Here is a 24,506-nt window from a genome sequence, read left to right on the forward strand (position 1 = left end):
GAGGCTTGCAGTGAGTTAGTGGATTCACCACCACCCCACCACCTTTGAGTAACTGATCTTCTGTGCTGTACCACATATGACTTGGGAAACTCCCTCAGTTTCAACATCAGTTTTCATGTGGAAGAGAAGACTTCTGTTCCCAGAAGACAGACCTAAAGTACATTTGATCACAGAACTAGTTTCAAGGATGTTTTTCCCCTCATTCTCAGCATTACTGTGGACTGCAGTACCAGAGAATAGCCTGTGGCTACATTATGGACAACCAATGAAATGGGGAGCATACACATGTCATGTGTTTTGTGGGTCTTACAGACACAGCCAAGATACAGGGGGGGGGACACCTCTCCACGTGGAAGCATTTTTTACGAGGCAGTCTCCAGTCCATTTTGAATTTAGCATTCACCCTGAGCAAGACTGTTGCAGAAGCAAGCATTTGGTGACATAAAAGAGGTTAGCCTCCATTTGGATCAAAATAGCTTAGACATGCAACTGGGAATTGTCTGCACTAGGGAGAGACACCCCGTGAATCCCAGATGTCTTGAGTGAAGTTGAGTTTCCCTTTGAAATAAACAAAGGTTTTAGGACAAAAAGCACATGCAGAGAGAAATGAAATGCAACCAAGGCAAGCTTCAAGACAAAATCAATTAATTTGGTGGGAGTGCCCCTAAGCTCACAATAAAGATTCCTAACGATCCCTTCTGTTCTTGAACTTTCCTACCTTTGCAAACCCTGCTATGATACCCCAGAAGAAAAACCTATACACAGTATCTGACTTTGGATCACATGTATGATCTTTAGATGGAGGACTGTGGTGGTCATTCTGCCCTTCTACATCCCTGAATTCCTTTAGTACACTCCACCTCTCCATAAACTTCACCCTCAAAAGAGCTCATATTGTTGAGTCTGCAACTTGAGATGACCTCTCTAGCATACCAAGCTGTACCTCTTCTTACTTATTCTCTGCCCATGTGAGTTCACTTGCTTAAGCCTTAAATTCTGAGGGACCTTCCTCAACATCTCCTGGTAATTTCATACAAGCATTCATTGGTGCTTGGCCAACGACCAATCAGATTCAGACTTCAGGTGCCCTCCTAGTGCCTCCCATGGCAAAGAGCATAGATGTGGGCTGGGTTTCTTTGTTGGCTCCCACCTTAACAGGACCTTCATAGCTTTTGCATTGTGTGTTCGCTCTATAAAAAACAACTTTATAGAACTTTTTCCCCCAGAGTCTATGTCTCCAAGTCTGTTTGCTCCTTTAGAGTACTTTTACACAACAGAGTACTACCTGGACTGGGATCAGCTTGTTAGTCACGCTTGAAAATTTTTGTTCTCAGCAATTGTCCCCTCATGTGTAGCTTCAAAGTATAGATACATCTGTGTATGGTCCAAGGAGGTCCATACCTCCTTGGACCCCTTGGAGGTGGTCCAAGGAATGTGGCAACACATGCATAGTGATTACTCTCTGACGAGTGTTTGATTAAATGGCTTACCAATTTCAATAGCCATCCATAGTAATGCCATAAAATGAGAAATGGAATGCAAAGATTGCCAAAGACATTTTGATGCTTTGAGCAGAACCTCCAAGCTATTTCGCCCTCCAAGCTATTTCACCCTTTACCATCATTTACTTGATGGTATAGTATAATCAAACTAAACTGACAAACTTGCTGCCTTTTAATAGTACTAGCCAACCCGCACAGAGCATCTGTGCTCTCTTTGGGGCTGGCTGTATCCCCCTCCCTCCCTTCTGCCCCACACTCTTGCCCCTCTTCCCCCTCCCCTCCCCTCCCTCGCCACTCTCTCTTGGCCCCTCCCCTCCCCTCCCTCGCCACTCTCTCTTGCCCCCTCCCCTCCCCTCTCTCTCTTGCCCCCTCCCCTCCCCTCTCTCTTGCCCCCTCCCCTCCCTCACCACTCTCTCTTGCCCCCTCCCCTCTCTTGCCCCCTCCCCTCCCACCCTCTCTTGCCATCCCTCCCCCTCCCCGCCCTCTCTCACCCTCCTGCCCCAGTCTCTCCACCCTTCCCCCCGCTCCTCTCTCCTGCCCTCCCCTCTCCCCCTGCCCATCTCTCTTGCCCTCCCTCCCCCCGCTCCTCTCTCCTGCCCATCCCCTCTCCCCTCCCCCACTCTCTTACCATGCCCTCCCCCACTCTCTTGCCCTCCCCCTCCCACTTGCCCTCCCCTTCCCTCCTTGACCTCCCCCGCCCCTGCCCCACTCTCTTGCCCTCCCCCCTGCCCTACTCTCTCTTTCCCTCCCCCCTGCCCCTTCCCCCCCCTCTCCTCTCTTTCTCTCCCCCTCCCCCTGCATTTCATTTCACAGTACTTATCAGGCAGCGAAAACGGAAGTCCTGCCGCCCAGTTCCCTCCCACCCCAGCCTCCCACGGGCATCTGGCCTCAGCAGCCGGTTCCGCCACTACCTGGCCATAAGCCGCCTCCGCGGCCGGGCCCAGCACCTCCGCAGCCTGGCCCACCACCGGGCCAAGTGCCGCCTTTGTGGCCAGGCCTGCCAGGACTGTTGCCGCCATTTGCTGGCCTCTGCAGCCGGCCTCCTCTCCCCCACCCTCTTGCTCAGGCTGCCAGGCCAAGTCCCGCTGCTGCGGCCAGGCCTGCCGCCGCCTTGCCCGGGCCCACTGCCTTGCCTCTGCAGCCGGGCCGGGCCTGCGGCCACCGTCACCACCGGCAGCCTGGCCCACTGGTCAAATTCTCCTGGGTGCACTGCGCCAGCCAATCAGGCGCCTCCGCAGCCCAGCCAATCACCTGGGCTGCCGGGACGCATTTTCCCTGGCACACAGGAGAATTATATATATACTGTAGATCTTCAAATGTGCCTGAAGCAAGACACCTCAGCCTGCACAGCCCTGGCACAGTATACTGTGTCCAATGAACATACCTAACAAAATTCTTAAGGAAAGCTTTTAAAAATATATATTTCAACTATTCCAGCTAAGAGTGAGCCAAAACACTTCAGAGGCAGTTACCGAGTATTGGTGCAGCAAAATTAATTATTCAGTGTGTAAAAACATATACTATACACCAAAACAGTTGATTAAAAGTCTAGTTAAACAGATTCTGTGAATATATAAACTGTACAGTAGTTACAGATTAAAACCATCACAAATGCATATTGCATATGCAAAATAGACTGTAATTATACCCTTGAGGATTATGCAATTACAGTTTTACAATGTTATGCAGAACTAGTGAAACTAGCTCACAACATTTAATATGGCAAATTAGCATGATAGGGCTATTTTCTCCCTCAGAAGTAAAATGAAAACACCTGACTTGCTTTGAGCAAGATAAAAGATAGGCTTCTAGCAGCTAGTGGAAATATTTCTGAGTGAGTTTTCTGCCTTCTAGACTCAAAACAGCAGATGTGTTTTAGTCATTCTCAGTTTCTCCTGCTCATTTTTTTTGCTTTCTGAATTGAAACCCTGTGCCTGAAAAACTGCATCTAGAAGAAAGGAACAATGTCCTATATTACATTGTACCAGCATTTCAAACTGCATTTACATTAGTCCTGTGACCCACAACACCACACATACACACACACATACACACACACACACACACACACACACACACACACACACGAAGGTACGTGTGGTTAGGGCAGCAGGACAGGCCAAGAGCAGAAACAGGGTTCACAGAAACAGCACCTCAATATCCCTAAAGCATCCCACTTCCTCTCCCCCAGCTATTCCACCCTAGTACCAGCAATCCTCTCCTTTTCCTTTGCCCCTTATAATTGGTTTACCTCCTCTTTTAAGTAAATGGAAAGGCTGCCAGTTGCCACATTGTTTTATAGCTGCTTCCCTCACAAACATATATAACTGTATAAACTACTTCTATAACTATATAGATTTAACTAAGAGTTTGTTCAGAAACAACTCCATTTTCTCCTTGTCCTTCCCTTCCCTTTTCTTTTCTGACTCCACCACCCACACTATCTACAGGATCCCCACTGAGACAAACTTGTAAACAAGCACAAAAGATACTGGATAGAATACAACACACATATAGGACTGGATCCGGAGTTACATCAGCAATAGCCCCCCCCCCCCACACACACAAGCTTTTCTGATCTCTGCTTTCCACAGCAGACCCTTGTGCCCAGGAAAGACCTCTCTTGAGGGTCAGACAACCTTCCAGGATGGCATGAGATGGCATCAACACTACCCAGCTAGAAAGCTTTTGCAAACTGAAACCGTTTTGATTCTTCTACTCCCATCCCGCTTTCTGGCTATCAATATGCCACAGATCACTAACAGAGATATATGTGGACAGGAGGGGTTTTTTATTTTTTGTTTTTTAAAGCAGGCTAGTTACTTTTGTGGGCATATTTACAAGGCTGCCATATACTTTATTGCAGGCCTTTTAAGAAGTGACTGGAATTTTAAGCATAGTGATTATTTTATGTTTAAAAACTTAGTTGGTAATTTGTAATCAGGAGGTACAGCACCGGATTTAACTGTTATCTGACATCTCCAGCTTTCAGGAGACCGTGTGACATTACTCTCTATTTCTATTAGATTGCTTTCAGGCGCATGAAACCAAGCATTTGTCACCATTTGTCAACCCTACCTCCATTGGAAAGAGGGACACATCTTTAGTTACAACGTACAAAGTAATTCCTTTAAAGTAACAAGCCTCTTGACAATAGGATGAAATCAGCCTGTTCTCTGAAAGCACACTTAGCGTATTTAGTTTCAGATTTAACGGCTCAATAGCCATCCATTTTATCTTTCAAATGGATTAAAAGGTGTATCTCTTAACAGTTAACCTAACCCAATTAACAGACCAGATGTGCTATTAGTTCTTTTTACAGAAAGAAGCACCCTTATTTTTTTTTACCTCTGTTTTTATTAACACAAAGAAAAACTTTAATATTAAAGCTTAAATTGCTAAAATTTATGAATTGGGGGGGTGGGGGAGATGAATGTGATAAATAGACCAGAATATACTGGCTGACAAAAATAGCTTTTAAAACAATATTTTATTTGAAGATTAAATCAGCTTCAGACAGCAAGCTTTGTGGAACTATTAAAACACAAATTGTCAACTATATTTTTACCATCATGTGGAGATAGTAGCCATTTAGATTTCCTACCTCAAGTACCAAAAGAATGTAAGCACCATTTTGGGAGAGAAGGAGTTTTGGAGATTCCCAACGAAGCACAGTATGCCTTTCGCCACTGCTGTTAACATGCTTGTCAGAACAAAGCTCAGCTGAATATAAACACAGCTTCTTTGATTTCTCTTAAGGGGAATATATCGCTTGACCCAAAGTTCTCAAAGCGGTTTACACAGAAAGATAAACAACACATAAATAAGATAGTCCCATGTTCCCAAAGGGCTCACAATCTAAAAAGAAACGTAAGGCAGATCATGTTTGCCTTATGTTTGTAGACCAGCTGTTCTGCAAACCAGAACAGTTTGCAGACCAGCATATTATGTTTGCTGGTCTTCTGTTGCAGACCAGCCATAGCCGCTGGAGGGATGCTGTGTTGGCGTTGAATAAGGCCAGTTGCCCTCTCACTGCTAAATATAAAAGAATTACCACTTTAAAGAATGGAATCTAAAAGCAGTAGCTGACATTCAGAAAAACGTTTCATGCATTGAATAATGCTTCATTTGTGCAAATGGGGAGATGCAATTTTTGCTGATTCTCACTTCTCACAGCAGCCCTCTGTGCCTCCAAAAATATGTCCCTGAGGGTTCTGCATCCTCCGGGGGCATATTTTTAGGAAGTGTAGAGGGATGAAGGGGTGGGGCTGGCAAAAATGGCCCTTTCCCCATGGCATATTTGAAATGTTACTTGGTGTGCAAATGGTTGGTCTGTATGTTAGCCAGTGTGTGTTAGCACCTTTTGAGCAGAAACTGGGGACTCTTCCATGCTAACTAATAGAACTGCTCTCGTGCATAGTCCTTCTTTGCTTTGCCGTCCCCCCACCACCTCCCCCCTATATTAAAGTACTGATGTATTCTGGGTTATTTTAACAGATTGGTTGACGACAGTACATTACTGGAAGGTTATCAGAGCTATCATTATAGGTTCAGAGTATTTTTACTTTATGATAGTAGTAATATTTCAATTTACTAGATTTAGAAACTAATGAATAAATTGTTCCTGCCTTTTTGTTTTAAGTTATATCTTTAGATTGTTGCATTCAGTCTCTGTAAAGAACACAGGAGTTCTGCACCTAACCTGTTGCATTTTTCTGAATTCTCTCTTAATTCCCATAGGCTTCATGGTACCTACTACTATTCATAGCAGCAGATATTATAATAATAGGTATGATAAAACACTGCAGGCTGGAAAAGCAATCATTTTGGCTCATAGCTCGTGCCTCTGTAGGAATTCAGCATTCATTTTCAACCTGCAGAGTCTGACCCAGGGTTACAGAAGGAAGCACAAATTTGATGTTGATTCAGTATGGCACAGCCAAATGTGCACTGACACGGGAAATGTAAAGAAGCCGACTTACAGCGAGTACAAACAAAAACAGCTAATTAGACACTAAAGAGGCAGGAGTCTGCAGCTGCCTACAGGCAGAAACAACAATCCACAACTGCATCAGACCCAGTTGCAACACCGCTGCCCCTCCCTGCTCTTGCAAGTGGCCCTCCTTTTCCTCTGACTCAAGTGGATACCACCAGGCATGGGGGCATGTTTGGATGATTAAATAAATATGAGGAGAGAATACGAAGCTTGGCAAGTCAATATGAAAAAGGGTTTGGTGGATGGCTGCAGAGTGCGGTTATCTTATTTTTGCTTATGAGAGCTACAGGGATTTCAGACTAAAAACAAAGTGAAGGGGGGAGGGGCATAAAGGCAGAGCTTGATTTCTATTTTGATCTGCAAGCTTTTCCACAGTCACAGGTCAGACTTGAACAAATACTTCCAGTTCCTCAGATTGCCAGCCTGAACTGAGGACGACTAAACTCCAAGTATAAATAAGGAAATAAGAAGGCGGGTGGCGGGGGGTGGCAGGGGGATCATGCAAGGATGGCTGACTATTTCTCTCACTCCTAGCTCAGTTTAGAACTTTATAACAACCCTACCCAACATAAGACCCGGAAGCCAAATCTAGCCCACAGGGACCATTTTGCTGGTCCCCAGGTAGGAATTCCCTGCAGCAACAGCTTGAGCCATGAAGAGCTCTTGGCTTGTCCCACTGATGAGCAGCAGCAGCAGCTCTTCAGTGCCATCAGGCCCTTGAGACCCGTTGAGGTGCATGTGGCAGTGGTGGACCAACAAGTGAGTGAGAGAGTAGCTGCTACAGCACCAGGCAAAGTGCACCCTGGAAAGGCAGGAGGTTGCTATTTCCCATCAGTTCCCTCTTCTCCAAGGTGGCTCCATTTTCTGTCATCTCTGGAAGCCACCTTATAATGTCATCCTGTGCATGTTTACTCGAAAATATACCCCAGGATATATCTAGTAAGCCTTACTCACAAGGAAGCATTCCTAGGATTGCAGCCTGGAAGCTTGAAAGGAATTGGCATTTGTTTGGGACTGGCATGAACTCTAGGCTTTCCAATGACTGAGCAGGAACTGGCCCTATTTTCTGGCCACTATCCTTGGTTAAAACTGTCAGACTCTTGGTAGCGAAAAGATCCACAAGTACTAATAATTGCTTTCATTAATATTGTTAAATCATTTTAAATGTAATAATTAATGCACTGAAAATTGACCTCTGGCTCCACAAACCAAGTCATGGTTGGTTCTGGCCCACCAGGGCATTTGTGTTGTGCACTCCTGCTTTAGAAGCAAACATTTTGAGATTCTAACCATTCCTTGCAGGAACATTCAGCTTGTTATTAGAAAAGCAAAGGCTGCATTACAGCTGGCAAACAGATGCTCAATATAATCTGATCCAATGCATGCTTATTCAGAAGAAGTCCCATTCAGGTCAATTGAGCTTCCTCCTATGTACATTTATGAAGGATTTAGACTTAATTTGTAAAATGCCTAGAAGTTATAATTAGAACATAGTAGAATTTTTTTCTTAACCAATTTTTTTTAGACTCTGGGTTTCTGAGAGCCCTTACATGAAGGATTTGCATCCCAAGCATGAAATGAAACCCAGAGTACAGCTTTTCCAAATACTGTACTGTAAGAAGGGAGTTTTAGAGATCTAGTTTGACAAGCTGCATCTGAGAAGTTGACTCCAGCCTATGAAACTTTATGCACCAAACACACTTTAAGGTACCACAGGATTCCTAGTTTTTAGCCTACTTTCTAGCAGGCATATGAAATCACCTGGCATTCTGTGTGTGTCCATGTCCGTGTTCGTCCATATGTCTCCCACTATCAACTTTGCAATGCCTGGACCAATATGAACCAAATCAGGTACAGTTGTAGGGACACTTCAATGGCATAGTCTGTGATGTCATCCACCCTGCTGGAAGATGGTGGACACATAAACTTTTGAGGCGCAAGTGGGCTAACTTGTGAACCACCTAACTTCTGTTCCGTCTAACAGATTTGAACCAAATTTGCTACAGCTGAATGGACACATAAGGATGCCCCAATGATGTAGTTTGATGATGTCACCCACCGTGACCCAAGATGGCGGATGCATAAACCTTTGAGGCACAAGTGCACTAACTTGAGGACTAACTGATTTGAACCAAATTTTTGAACAGCTGTAGTAAATGACACACGAACACCTCAATGGCACAGTTTGTTATGATGCCATCCATCCTGATCCAAGATGGCAGACACATGAACATTTGTGGAGCAAGAGATCTAACTTGTGGACCTCAATTTGCACCAAATTTAGTCCAGCTGTAGAGATAGTGAAAGGAAAGTAGGCTGATTAGTTCTTACTAGAACTTGTTTTAAATAGAAATTGTTGTTTCTTCACTTTTGCCATTTATTGAACAGGGAATTAAAGCAGACATCTTACTGGCCAAAATACAATTTTTCCTCATATCTGAAACCTTTTTTTAAAACCAGAAATATAAGTGTTGCAGAATTTTTATCAAAAGTATGTAAAAGTATATAATGATGTGCTGGGGACGGGAGAGATATCAACCAGAAAAATTACGAAGGGAGAATCAAAACCCATTCAAAGTGTAAAACATTACATTTTTAAAGAAAAATCATTGCATGTGTTCATTAACCTAGATAAAGCCCAAGCTATTAATACATTAATACATAACTTCATTCAGTTTGATTAAACAGATATCCATTTTGAAGAGGTATATAATATATTGTTGCAGTGCCACAGTGGGTTATATTTCACAAATGGCTAGTACTCAAGGAAAGTTTAATTGCCAAGGCTAGAAAGAATTTGTGAGGCCTGGGGATATCTCTGAGCCACTTTTTAAAAATGAAAAGTAAAGCAAGATTATGAAATACGAAAACAAAAGTAGAGTGCAATAGTGTGGCCTCAATTTTTCATAGGTCAAAACAATTAGCTTTCAGAGCCAGAGGACCAAACAAGACAAGACATTTTTATTCTCCCCATTTACCTCCATAACTCACAAAGGAGGCTGAACCAATATTATAATGGATGCTGTTTCCAGAAAATAATCACTGTTTTATATTGAGTTCAAGGGTGGGGGGAGGGATTAAATGTTGTGGAAATCCTACCTGAGGAAGCATTAAGACCACGATCATGCACGTACATGGATATACCAAACTGCCATTGATTTCAACAGGAATTTTATAAAAAGATTGTACCCAGGGCATTTTAACCATTTAGGCAAATGTAATCTTATATCAGGCTTAGACAACTAGCCAATGCTAAATGTTGCCCTCTGCCACATATGGTCACCCAGCAGGACCTCAACAAAACCACCTGTTTTCACTGCATGTCCAGCACTACAAAAACAGGTTGATCATTAAACACCTGGCAGCTACTATAGTTGGCTAGTGGGCTTCATTTGGCATGCTGAATCACTAATTGAACAGGCCTAGATTACAGTCATACTCTATTCTTAGGTCTGCTGGGCCTGGTGTCACCACTTCATGTGTGCTTTTTGGCCCCTGTGACTTGATACACCCATATCTCACAGCTTCCCCCTTTAAACCCATGAAGGATCCAGCCATCCCAACAGGCTGTTACAGTTCATTTAAGCATCACCCTCTCCCTCTCTTATTCAGAAAAAATGATCACCCTACAGGCAGCAAAAGCCTGGCCATATTGTACAAAAAACCTGAGGGTAATAGATGAAATAAAAACAACTCTTAAGGAGACTCAAACTGAAGCAGCAACACCAGCAGATATGAAAAACTTTCCAGTCAGGATGTCTGCTCAGAAGAACATGTGGGTAGATCTGAAAGCAGTAGCTAAAATAGTAAATAGGAAGTCCCCAGTTTCCAATTGGTGGTGCATCAATAGTTCAATTTCAGATTTTCTAGTTTCTTAACTTGTACTTATGCAAATTACTAAGAAAAAAATGCAAAATATATTACAGTACACGTTTTCATGGATGTATGTGCATTCATTGCTACAAAGGAAAGGGAACATTAGGGTAAAAAGCTACTTTTAAAATATTTTGCTTTCAGAGAAAACCGTGTTTCTCAGAAATCATTCTTGGCTCCTCCACCAATTTCAGCAGCCATAACAGATTAAATTAGTTCTGCTCTGCCAACACCAGTAATTGTCACCATGTTCAATAAAGATAGCTGAAAGCGCTTGGACTGAACAAAGCAGAGATCACTGATGAAGCCTTAATTCAGATGCTCTCAGTGACTCCCCATGAGCCCCCAAGAAGAGAGGGAAAGAAATGAAAGTTGACTGTTAGAAAACTGCATTTTTAGTTGAGCAAAGACTACCTGACGTGAAAATTAAGGATACATCTAGGTTTTTATGCAATTCTTTTTCTCAAATGTCTAAGAAACTAGCACATTCTAACTTGTTCATCCAAAGCAAATGTAACAGACACGAGTGTGACGCAAAATAGAGCTCTTGTGGCTTGATCACCCACAGACTCTACTAATGGTTTATGAATCCTTTTTTCTTTTTTTTTAAATGTTTGGGGGACAGTGTTTTCTGGATTAACATTGGGACCTGCTTCACATACGTTTTGGAGTGTCAAGTGAAGCAGGCTTCCAATGGTTTTTCTCACAACAGTGGGTAGACAACAGTGCTGGAGAATCCACTTAATATTGCTGCAAGTGCTTTGCTGTCCATCAGAGATGAGACTAACTGTGGTTCAGGGATTCCCTGTGCCTGTCAACTGTGAAACAGATGCTTTAGTACAAGGAATGCCTGCATTCTTATTGCAGTACAAAAAATTATTGTATCCAATACTCTCCTTTTATTTATTTTATATATTTGTATGCAGCACTGCCCACAACCAATTTCTCAAGATGGTTCACACTTTTCCTTTTGAAAGGAAATGAATATCTTGAAAGGAAAAGGACTTCAGACCAGTTTGAAGAATACCTTCCCAGTTTGTCTGATTAAAAGGGGAATGGAATTACTTTCTGTCTTTCTGATAAACGAAGGTTGAGTATATTGCAGATATAGTCTATGTCAAAAGAAAGGTGGGACTTAGAGTTAGTATTCTGAAGTACTTGGGTATATCTAGTGTTGGCTAAAAGAAATTCGTAAATAGTTATGTAAACTCACCTTAATATCTATATCTGTATCTAGCAATGTCTACATTATGTATTTTTAAAGGAGAAGGAGGTGTACTGCTAAAAAATGACTGGTCACAGGATGTAATGGAGGAAATTACTTTCATACCCCCAAGCTAACTCCTGCTCCATGTTTACAGTGGGGGCAATGCAGAATTGTTGTTCCATTATATTTTTGAAGAGAAGAGTCAACACTTGGTTGGACTACTGTCCAAAACTAGAACACACTCGTAGCATATTTGAAAGCCCATCTACCTTCCTTTCAACCACAAGAGTACAGGGCTTTCACCTAGCAGGAATTAATAAGAAATCCTACAAACAGCAGCACTCTGATTATTTCAGGTTCCATTTTACATCAACAAGGAAAGAGGGAGTTCTATCAGCAGACTGACCACACACACACACACACACACACACACACACACACACACAGCACCTTCAGGTTCTCTGAAGGATGGTGTTTATATCTGGAACAGAAAAAATACTTTTCTCTCTCTTCTGTTTGTTTTCAAAAGGTATCTTTCTTTTGCAAGTCCTTCGAAGGAGAGCAGGTTTTCTTCTATCAGTTGCTTTCAAAATCAACTGAAAATAAGAAAACCTGCACTTTTGAAGAAGCTGCAAAAGAAAGATACCCTTGAAAATGATCTGACAAAGATTGCAAGTCCGTTATACTGCTATTCATAAAAAGCTATATCATAGTGATTTACAATGTATAAGTCTACAACAAAAACGAAAACAGACAGTAGCAAAGCTAGGACATAATATAATCAGGTCAAGTTCTGAAAGCTGATTGAAACAAGGGAGGATTTAAAAAAAAACACTTTCAAAAAGCTAGTCCTTAGAGGTGAATTCTTCAACACTGGAGCCACTACGTACAGAGAATACCCACCTCCTAATGGGTGCTAATCCAGCCTCCCCAAAAGATTAAATTGAACAGGCCCTCACCAGAAGAGCTTAGTTGCCATCAGCACTCATACAGGAGGAGATGTTCTCTAAGGTAATCAGGACTCAGACAGTTCAAGGTTTTAAAGGTGGGAATCAGCATATTAGAATATGTTAGATCAGTTTCAAGAATTAAAATAATCCTCTAAGACATGTTATATAAAGGCTTTCCTTTAGGAGAGCATGTTAGCAATGAACATATGAAGCTTCCTTATACCAAGGACCAAACTACTGTACATCTAAAAACGTAATCAGACCTCCAAGACAGTTTTTCTTTTTGGCAGGGGGTAATTTCAAAACAGGCAGAGTAAGTTCAACATTGGACTGGAGCAGCATTAGGGAGGAGCAGAGGTATTTCACTCTTTGCCATTTGCCCCTTTGCCATTTGCCCAATCTAAATCCCACCTCATAAAGCTCCTATAAGCCCTGAATAATACTATAGTGGTTGGGGAAACACTATATAGAAGCGGTTCTCCGGCATCTCAGGCAAAAAGTATTTTCAAGCCCCGTTACCCAAGCTCTTTTAACTGGATCTAAATGCACGCAAAGCACATTCTCTAACAGAGTGAGAAGAAGAGAAACAGGAAGGAAGCCCAAGGAAGAAGCATGAACATAAAGCAGGGAAAGGAGCCAGTATGATGTAATAGACGGTGTGCAGATCTGCATTTGAACCTCTGCTTATCTATGTAGCTCATTGGGGGACATCAGGAAAGTCAATATTTCACAGAGTACGTTGTGCAAACACAACATACCACTTTCCTTACACCTCAGCTTCTTAGAAGAAGGGCTGAATAGAAATGTAACTAAATAATGAAGGCATTATACCCAAGGATAAGGACAAATGTGAAAAAGGAGCTAAGCAAGCAACAAGCAAAGTCAGCAGATATGGTAGAGATGCTCATCACTGAAATGAATAATAGGAAGCTAATAATTAGTATCAGGACAAAATACACACCCATTTGCACAGATATGTCTGTCGGTAATGAAAATGAGAGTGAACCTATGAATTATTCAGTAACTTTCAGGGGTGAGATGGGTGACTTACTTGCAATATTTATTTTCATTTATTTATTGTTGCATTTCTATACTGCCTTTCGTTAAAAGACAACACCAAGGCGGTTTACAAAAGTTAAAAACAGACAATAAAAACATCAAGCTAAAAAATATAAAAACATATAAAAAACCAGGCATAAAAACAATACAAGTAAAAACACACAGAAGCAGCAATAAAACGATTATGTAAAAGCCTGGGTAAAAAGCCAAGTTTTAACAAGCTTTCTAAAAACCGTGATGGAGTCTGGGGAGCTAATGGCCACTGGGAGAGCATTCCAGAGTCTGGGAGCAGCAACGGAGAAGGCCCTGTCCCGAGTGCACGACAGCCAGGCCTCTCTCATTGTCAGCACCCGGAGCATGGCCCCCTCAGATGTCCTCGTCAAGCGGGCAGCAACCCTTGGGAGCAGGCGGTCCCTCAAATACCCCGGGCCCAAACCGTTAAGGGCTTTAAAGGTCAAAACCAGCACCTTGAATTGGACCAGGAAACAAACCGGCAGCCAGTGCAACTCTTTCAGAGTGGGGGTGATGTGCTCCCAATGGGCAGCTCCGGTTAACACCCTCGCTGCCGCGTTTTGCACTAGCTGCAGTTTCCGGATATTCTTCAAGGGCAGCCCCACGTAGAGCACGTCACAGTAATCCAGCCGTGACGTGACTAAGGCATGGGTAACCGTGGCCAGATCTGCCTTCTCGAGAAAGGGACGCAGCTGGTGCACTAGCTGAAGCCGTGCAAAGGCACCCCTGGCCATTGCCTCCACCTGAGCTTCCAAAAGCAGAGCCGGGTCCAGTAGTACCCCCAAGCTCCGTACTTGCTCCTTCAAGGGGAGTGCAACCCCATCCAGAACCGGTAAAATCTCCTCATCCCGATTGGCTCTCCTACAGACCAACAGTACCTCCGTCTTATCCGGATTCAATTTCAGTTTATTAGCCCACATCCAACCCATCACGGCCTCCAGCCCCTGATTCAGGACATCCACCGCCTCCCTAGGATCAGATGACAAGGAGAGATAGAGCTGAGTGTCATCCGCATATTGCTGATAACTCAGTCCAAGTCCCCGGATGACCTCTCCCAGCAGCTTCATGAAGATGTTAAACAGCATGGGGGACAAGACCGATCCCTGCGGGACCCCACAGGCCAATGGCCACGGGGCCAAGCAGTAGTCCCCCAGAACCACCTTCTGGACCCTCCTCCCAAGAAAGGAGCAGAACCACCGCAACGCAGTGCCTCCGATTCCCATACTCGAGAGGCGGCCCAGAAGGATACCATGGTCGATGGTATCGAACGTCGCCGAGAGGTCCAGCAGAACCAACAGGGACGCACTCCCCCTGTCTAGTTCCCGGCATAGGTCACCAACCCCCCAAGGACAATAGTAGCAGTGACATTTATCTTTATTTGAACTGAAAAGGCTTTTGCCTTTGTGTCATAACCCTGAATCACAGAAACCCTAGGCAGAGAATGAGGCATGAAGCCCAGTGGACGAGACAGAGTGGAAGGCATGCATGACTCAGACAGAAGGTAACCGTGTGTCAATGCGACTCCCCACTCTGGATGAACCCAAACCATATCCCCACCAACCCCCCAAGGACATAGCCTGCCTTCATCCTCTCATTTATAGAAGTTCTCCAAAGACCTACCAGACATAATGGAGTGCCCCCAACCAGCATCACCAGAGCCAGTAACTGCAAAATTGGATAAGGCCCATTATAGCAGTATGGGCTTCCTTATAGCAGTGGGAGCAGTCCATTGCAAGGAACAACTGGAGAAGGATTCTCTCTCTGTTGCAGCACCCACCTCCTGTGTTCCCTGATCAGCTCTGGCCAAAGTCCTATGTAACTATCCCAGCTCTGATGCAATTCCTGATCTCTGCCTTAGAGAAGACTGGTTCGGCCTGAAGCAGGATACTTTTTTGTAGGCGTACTGCAGCAGCACTAAAAGTGCTGCTTAGCTCCTGCCATTTTCCTTCCCAGAATGTACCAGGGAACAATGCCACATTATTCTATAGGAATTATTGAGATTACAGAGTGCAATTATTTCAGGCACATATAGTTATAGTAATGCATGGGGATTAAGGGGTTGTGACAAGGGCTTCACAATAAATGTGAGTTTTTTAAAGAAGCAACTTAAAGAAAGTAAGACAGGAGACATCACAAACGTTTTCAAGGAGGCTGTTCTCCAGATCTAGCACAAGCTCCTTCTCCGTGTCTTGAAAGCACTCCATTATCTTGCCTCTTCTTATTTTTCATCTCCCATACCCTGCTTTTCTCCTGCCTGTGACCTTCATTCCTCCAACTCCAACACCTTCAGATTCCCAAAGTCTCCTGTTCCCTCAAATTTCATCCTTTCTTCCTTGCTGCACCATGCAGGAGACAATCTCACTTTCATCCCCACCCCCCCAAAACCTTCATCTACTCTTAAATCAAATTTCCACATGTTTCTGTCCATGACGTAAGGTCCGCATCTATCAGATATTCCCCATTACACAGGCACAATTTCTGAATACTAACATCTGTTTAACTAGAATGACATATTTTAATAGTTGCTTTTCCCTCATGCTTTCAAGCCGTAGGTTAAGGACAATTCACCTCACCCCAACTGGGTGGGGCTGGAGTCTCATATGCCCATATACCATATGTATCCATAATTGCATAGAGAACCATTCACGCAACATGTGCTGCACACAAAGCTGATAATCTAATGCAGCTACAGGGGCTCTCTATGCATAGACCTGATCAGATAGTCAATTATGATACTAACCAACTGTTTGAGAGAGGATGCAGATATCTAGATTTAGCCCTCTCCTACACCCTTCAACCTAGAAGCTTATCAGTCCTGCATATTAGCTTCAAACTATGTCTACATGCACGCAACTGGCTTAGGGCTGTTCCATTTGGAAGCAAAGGTCAAGTCTTGCATCTCCATCAACTAGCTCACCTAGAATTGAACCAAAAGTATTTCTTCTGATGAATACAGAAGAACTGTCCAAACTGGTCCATTTCTATAGAGCATTCAAAGTTGAAAAACTACATCCTTTCCACCAGGGTGGATTTGATTTAAATCAAACTGATTTAAATCACGATTTAAATCACGATTTAAATCACTACCAGGGTGGATAAAAATCAAAAAAATCCGATTTAAATAAATAAAAATCTGATTTTTTGATTTAAATCGGATTTTTTTTTATTTAAATCAGATTTTTTTTATTTTTATCCACCCTGCTAGTGATTTAAATCAGTTTGATTTAAATCAAATCCACCCTGCTTTCCACTATCTACTTATAACCCTAAATATTTTAACTTTAAATCTTTAGATGTTTTAAAATCATTAAGCATCAGAATTTCTAACCATGAAATGAAACCAACTGCCCAACAGATTCCATCTGTAGATTTTCAGCAGAGTTGGAAGTTAAAAATCAATTGGCACTGGATCCACATGGTATTAAATATTTAAATTTTCTATACTTCACGACATTCTTTCAGGATTAGAGCCTGCCATTATATAGCTCATTGATTCTTGCCTCTGCACTTGCACCAGCTGTCAATCCTCCTTGCATCAAATGTAGTAACAGAAGAACAGCTGACATGTTTCCTGTATTAGTGGGAGTGGAAACAAGCTGAAGAAATTGCTTCTCTTTGGGTTACTTAAGCCTGCACTTGTGGCCCCAGCCTGAAAAAAAATCTTAAGATTTCCATATTACCGAGTTCAATCTCAGTCCTTTTGTGGTTCACTTTACATCTTCATCCCTCCACTAATCGTACACCATTTTTAAAATGCTAGGATTCCCCTCCTCCGTACTTCCATTATGGGATACTGTATTTCCAAAGTTTGGTGTGCCCCCTCTGCAATCCAAGCAGCATCTCTTTATCTTATTTACTCATAAATCAAGCACCTAGTGTTCTGACAGGAGAGCCCAAGAACTTGTAGCTGGCTTTAATTTAAGACTGTCTAATGCAGATTAGTACATGGGATAGCACTTGGAGATGGACAACATTAAGTATAACCAACAGACTACAGTACTCCAGAAGTTAACAAACAATCAGTACCAGTAAGGAATGTTCCAATCTCCACTCTTATATTAAGATGTCCGAAATGCCAGTGCTAAGAATTGTTCCTTTCTCCTTCTAGTGATAAGTATTGTTATTTGCTCACAAAATATATCAGTTGTGTATATAATGCCTGACAGAATTAGGTAGACAGGTCCCTGCTACCAAAAAGCTTACAATCTGAGAGAGAGAAAGAGAATATAACAGAGGATACAGAAAGCAAGACCATTACACATATGCAAAGTCTGGTTATAGCTGGAAGCGTGGATTAAGGGAATAATCACCCCTTCACCTGTCTGTTATTCACAGGAGTTCTCCCAGAGAACAGTACTACTCCATGTGTAAATGACTCCTGCACAGTAGGGCGCACACATAAAAGAAGACCTAAGTGTAACAGGAGACAAGTAACTGCTAACAGTGTCCATAATTGCTGTATTAGCATTTCTTGCCTCCAGCCAAAAATCAAAGCCTATATACTCCTGGTAAAGGTAAAGTGTGCTGTCAAGTCAATTTCGACTCCTGGCACCCACAGAGCCCTATGGTTGTCTTTGGTAGAATACAGAAGGGGGTTTACCATTGCCTCCTCCCGCACAGTGTGAGATGAGGCCATTCAACATCTTCCTATATTGCTGCTGCCCGATATAGGCGTTTCCCATAGTCTGGGAAACATACTAGCGGGGATTCGGACTGGCAAACTTCTGCTTGTTAGTCAAGTATTTCCTTGCTGCGCCACCCAAGGTGGCTCTATACTCCTGGTAGCCCTCACCAAAGTTCCAAAGACAAATTAAAGGTTCCATTAAAAATACCAGCACTAAAGGGTGACCACACCTCTTTGGGAACTCCAATATGGGCCTTTCACCCAAAGAAGTAGGGATGTGCGAATCGATATGGGTACAAATCAATTTGTACCCAAATCTAACTGAAGCAGGCAATTTAAAGACTGAACAAATCACCCCTGTGGTCCAGTGGCTAGATTCACGTCCAAATTGAATTGCGCCAGATTAGATTAGATTCAAGATTTGGATTCCCCCCCCCCCCATGAATTTCCCCTGGTTCCCAGCTTTCAGTAACACTTGTAGAAGTGGAGTTATGGAGCAAAATGTGTGGTCACTATTTTTCAAGTGTTTGGATTCTTAGGTATATAATAACTTTTCCTCAATGAATCCCCATGAGGATTCATTACACACCTTCATTTCTTCTATTCATTTTGACTGTCTTTGGACAGTGCCAACTGTCAACTGCCATGTGGAAACTACATCCCCTCCCACCCGCAGAGCAGTGGGGTACTACTAAGTTTATGTTCTAGGAATTTTTTCAAGTGTTTAGACTCTTTGGTGTCTAATAACCTTTCTTCATAATGAATCCCTATGGGGATTCATTACACACCAAAGAGTCTAAACACCTAAAAAAAAATCCTAAAATATATACTGAGTACCCAGTGGCTTGCGGGCTGGGCATGTAGTTGGCACATGGGATGCCACTAATTCCCCACACCCACCTGCAAAGCAGTGGGGTCAAAATGAACAGAAGAAATGAAGGTGTGTAATGAAGACAAAGAATCTAAACACTTCAAAAATTGCTAAAAAAAAATAAGCTGAGTAGCCCAGTGTGTGGGGCGGGGGGGGGCAGGGGGTTTCAATGACACATGGCAGTTGGCACTGTCCAATGAGAGTCAAAACAAAACTGAATAAATAAAGGCATATAATGAATCCTCATAAAGATTCATGAGCACAAATTGAATCAAAAAATCAATTTGTGTACATCCCTAATGCCAAGTTCCTCTCAGTTATCTAATCAACAAATATTTACTGCATTTTTTAAAAAGTTAAACAGAGATTACAATGGGGGTGATCAGTACTGCAGCTATGGTGCATGGGGAAGGATATTTAATTTTTCTCCTTGCACTATGATCTAGATGAGAATATGCACCCCACTCCCCAAGCTGCTATTATCCACCCCTAGCACAGTACCTCCAGTGACTGTTGCTGGTGTGTGTCTTATGTTTCTTTTTAGAATGTGAGCCCTTTGGGACAGAGAGCCATCTTATTTGTTTCTTATTTCTCTTTGTAAACTGCCCTGAGCCATTTTTGGAAGGGCGGTATAGAAATCAAATTAATAATAATAATAAGAAGAAGAAGAAGACGACGACGACTCAGGAGAGCAACTTCCATTGGTGCCAAGGGAAGCTTTCTCCCCAGGGCTAATAGCAGCTTCAGGGGCATGATTTTAATCAGGAGCACAACAGGAATAGGTTAAATATTACCTACCAGTATACTGTGGTTCTAAACCCCCTGGCAGCTGCTATTTAACTTTAGAAAAAATATGTAGGGCCAAACCAACCAACTTCTACTGTCACAAAGGTTTCGCATAAACTCCAAAATGACACTAAAATTTGGATGTAATTTTAGATGCAAAATAAATTTACATCCTGTTTATTACATGAGCCAGCTCGCGTGGTCAGTACCATGTGCAACAGGCAAATGCTCACTGTGATTTTTAACAAGGTCTACACCCCTAGAGATGGGGTGTATAGTACTGCAATACTTTCAGCGTGTTATGCTTTTGTTGTCCTGACCACTGGGACCAAATTTGAGATAATGATTTATTTATTTATTTAGTTTTAACATACAAATACTACTAAAACATTTTACTGATGTTGTCAGAGGACTGGGATAGAAAGTTGCCAGGAATGTCACCCAAAGATTACAAGTTGTTCATTGCTACCCATACCCTGACCTTAACTCTACCCTACCCTCAAAAATGACTGAAACTTTACCCCAGTTGTTTGCGAGTAGGGATGAAGAAGGGATGAAGTTCTGTATATAACTTTTCTGTTATATACAGATAGCTGTAAGTGCAACAATGCTATCACTTTTTTCCATCTCTGGCAGGTTTCGGTTGCCAAAAATCACTCTGAGTATTCATCCCCTGGGTTGGTACTGAAGGCCTGGTTCATGGACTAGCTGTCAGTTCCAACTTTGATCAAATTAGCAAACATTCATACTGAGCTAGGGGTGATGGCACTAAAGGAGGCATTTAAACAACCTCTTTATGTTTGGCTAAAGATGGCTTTTAATTTAGAACCTTCATATATAAGATCTGCTTTAGAAGAGATGAGTCATGAAGCTGAATCCTATGCCATTTTACAGAGAAGGAAGTCCCATTGAGAACTTTTACTCCCAAGTAAGTGTGTTATTGTGGGAAGCCTCAGAATTGATAATGAAGACACTAAAGTGGTCGATAGCTTCTGCCTTTTAGGATCGATCATCAACAGTAAAGGATCCAGCAGTCAAGAAATACACCACAGATTTGACAGTAAATAAATGAGTTCAGTACGCCACAGACTAGCACTTAGTAGGGTTGCAATGAAGGTCTTGGAAAGGATATTTAGATGCTGTGACGTTTCTACACCTACAAAGATTTAGAATCGTTTGGACAATGGTTTTCCCCGTGACACTCTATGGATACGAAAGCTGGACTTTAAAGAAACAAGATAGAAAAAGCATTGATGCTTTGGAACTTTGGTGCTGGAGAAGACTTTTGAGGATACCATGGGACAGCCAGGAAAACAAGCAAATGGATCATAGAACAAATCAATCCAGAATTTGGACTGATTTGACACAAGTGATCAGGCTCAAACTATCATACTTCGGACACATTATGCGAAGTCCCAGCTCCCTTGAGAAGTCTCTAATGCTGGGGAAAGTTGAAGAAAAGAGAAGAAGAGGATGACCAGCAACAAGGTGGATGGACTCGATTACGACAAATGAATGCACCACTGAGAGACCTTGAAGAGAGATCATCCTGGAGAGAATCTATCTATGTGGTTGCTAAGAGTCGACACCGACTTGACAGCACTTAATTAAGTGTGTATAAAATTGAAGCGTCATTCACAAACGATTGACCTTGGAAAGTGGGATTATTACAGAACCAATAATTCCCTGTTGTTGTGAGAAGCCAAGAGAGACTTATCTTCTAATTAATTTTAAGACTCATCTTAAAGGAAAAATCCATAGCAACTCAAACAAGGAAATCCATTAGAACTCATTTTAATCCAAGACAATATAACTGTGACAAAATAATGTTAAAATATTCTGATAGTTATAGTGTAATACCAGAGGTGCAGCAAGGTTGGCGTGGGCCCAGAGACAAGATTTTAAAAGGCTCCCCCCCCCAAAGCTTTTGGAGGATGAATACAACTGAAAGAAGCCCACGCAGGTGTGCGGCTGGGGGAATCAGTCATGTGACTTGCCTCGGGGGGGGCATGGTAGTGGGCCCCCAGACAACTGTCTCCCCTTGCCCTATTATAGTTACGCCCCTGTGTAATGCACAGCACCTTGAGTCCTTTGCTGAAAGACAAATTTAGAATTTCTATGAGTAAATACATCACCTACCCACACATTTACACACAAAACCTTTCAAAAACAGCCCAACAGAGCACCATGTTATTAATCATCATATATTCCTGCTATGAAGGTACTTTTTTGAATAAACAGATGGTGTTTTTATTGGATTAGCAGCATTCTTGGTAGGCACTGAAGTGTAAATTCAGCAAGTAGGAAGATAAAAACTAAAAAGTGTCATCAGTCTGCATAACCTGAACATGAAAATCAACATTATATTGTGAACCACCCAGGGACCTTTTTGTATGGTGTGGGGTAGGAACATAGGAAGCTGCCATATACTGAGTCAGACCATTTACAGTATCAATTACTAACTTCTGTGGACCATTTTGTTTGCTAGGCTGGCATTGAATCATAGGTGGTGCTGGAAGTTGCATTACCTACAGGCTATTTTCAAGATGGGGGGAAACTGAGCTAAGCTAATCCAGCCTGATTTTCCCCCATCGTGAGAACCACCGGGCTTGTGGGTGAGCCCGGTGGTTCAACTGCGGCTAGCCCACCAAAGTAGCCCTGCCCTAAAACGAGGTTAGCGGAGTGAGTGCTCCGCTAACTCTATTTTCCCGATCCTGAGACACTGCGGCAACTCACAAGGAGACACCTGACAGGGAGGCTAAAACAAGCCTCCCAAGCATTGGGGTGGGCCATGCTGGGACTTCCGGGGGCCGGGCAACCCTCGATCCCTGCTGCCCCTACCAGCTCCATGACAGAGCTGGTAATTGTGTGGGTGGCCGATCTGGCCGCACAGGGCAGGCTAGCCGCTCATGTGTGGAGAGAGCAGGCTTGACCTGCTCTCCCTGCCAAACCCCTTACGGCTCTCCACACTACTTGTGTGGAGAGCCTCTTAGTCTACTGTAGATCCAAAACAAAAGCAAAATAGCAGCATCGAGAAGAAGGGAGAAGCTTACAGAGGAAAAATTGGGCCATCTGGACCTTGCTAATCTTCTTTACAAGGAATTGCCAACAATGTAATAGGCAGTAATGAAATTAAAATTAATTTGGTTGATAAAGGAACATAGGAAGTTGCCTTACACCAAATCAGACCATTGGTCTATCTAGCTAAGTACTGCCTACACAGATTGGCAGCGGCTTCTCCAAGGTTGCAAGCAAGAGTCTCTCCCAGCCCTATCTGGTGATGCCAGGGAGGGAAACCAGGACTTTCTGCATGCAAATGCTGCAGTGCTCACGTGTAGTCTCCCATTCAAATGCAAACCAGGGCAGACCCTACTGAGCAAAGATGACAATTCATGCTTGCTACAGCCACCCTGGCGCCATGGAGAAATGACTTGACCAGCAAGCCAAAGGTGGCTGGTTTGAATCCCCGCTGGTATGTTTCCCAGACTATGGGAAGCACCTATATCGGGCAGTAGCAATATAGGAAGGTGCTGAAAGGCATCATCTCATACTGCGCGGGAGATGGCAATGGTAAAACCCCTCTTGTATTCTACCAAAGACAACCACGGGGCTCTGTGGGTGCCAGGAGTCAACACCGACTTGATGGCACACTTTACTACCACAAGACCAGCTCTCCTCCCTTTGGTAAAGGTACAACAACAAAAGGCAATCCATAAGATTGTAACACCTGTGTTCTGCAAAGCAAGAACACAACACATCTGAAAAAAGCCACAGCTTTTTATATGTGCTAGGGGATTTCAGACTTTCTTCCACAGAGTCACACAATGTGGCAGGACGTTTTTTAAAAAGTGAATGTTGAAAGAGCGCCAAATGCTCTGAAATTAAGCCAACAGTGAAACAAAGAAACACAACAAAATACATACAAGAATGGCAGATGATTCAGCTAGAGCAATCATTTCCTTTTTGAAAGCAACTTATTTCTAGTTTTCAACTAGAATTGGAAACATTAAGGCAGGCTGTATAAGAGCAAGCTATGGATCCCTGTCCCTTTAACATTATGACCTGTCAGGCAGTGGTCTTGGTGGGAACTGAGATTACAACTTCTGCACAAGCACCACTCCAGCTGAGCTCCCAACAGGGGCTCTTTCATCAGCAGCCTCACACTCTACCCTGCTTCTCTAGCAGCCAATAATCAGATGCACACATACCACATTAAAACTTGTCAGAGCCTCCAATGTTCACTTCTGGGTCAAACCAACATCATTTCTAGTGCACCAATTGTCTGCTTCGTGCACCTCTGGGCGGATTGCCCCTGGTGGCGCAGTGGTAAAACTGCCGCCCTGTAACCAGAAGGTTGCAAGTTTGATCCTGACCAAGGGCTCAAGGTTGACTCAGCCTTCCATCCTTCCGAGGTCGGTAAAATGAGTACCCAGAATGTTGGGGGGCAATATGCTAAATCACTGTAAACCGCTTAGAGAGCTTCCAGCTATGGAGCGGTATATAAATGTAAGTGCTATTGCTATCCTCCTTATCAGATTTGCTTCACCTTGACAGCTGTGTGCACACCTTCTGACTGTGTGTGACAAGCTTCTCCATAGCACCTCTCCATAGCACCAAGCCTCACCT

The 24,506-nt window shown here is 43.0% G+C and overlaps 1 protein-coding gene across 1 annotated transcript in view; it reads right to left on the reverse strand.

The window, feature by feature from the left end:
- Window positions 1-24,506, reverse strand: part of VAV3 (vav guanine nucleotide exchange factor 3) — a 252,339-nt gene that overhangs the window by 199,149 nt on the left and 28,684 nt on the right. The gene's annotated exons all lie outside the window — the stretch shown is intronic.

The sequence above is a fragment of the Hemicordylus capensis genome, chromosome 4 (genome assembly GCF_027244095.1).
Source record: "Hemicordylus capensis ecotype Gifberg chromosome 4, rHemCap1.1.pri, whole genome shotgun sequence".
Lineage (NCBI taxonomy): Eukaryota > Metazoa > Chordata > Lepidosauria > Squamata > Cordylidae > Hemicordylus > Hemicordylus capensis.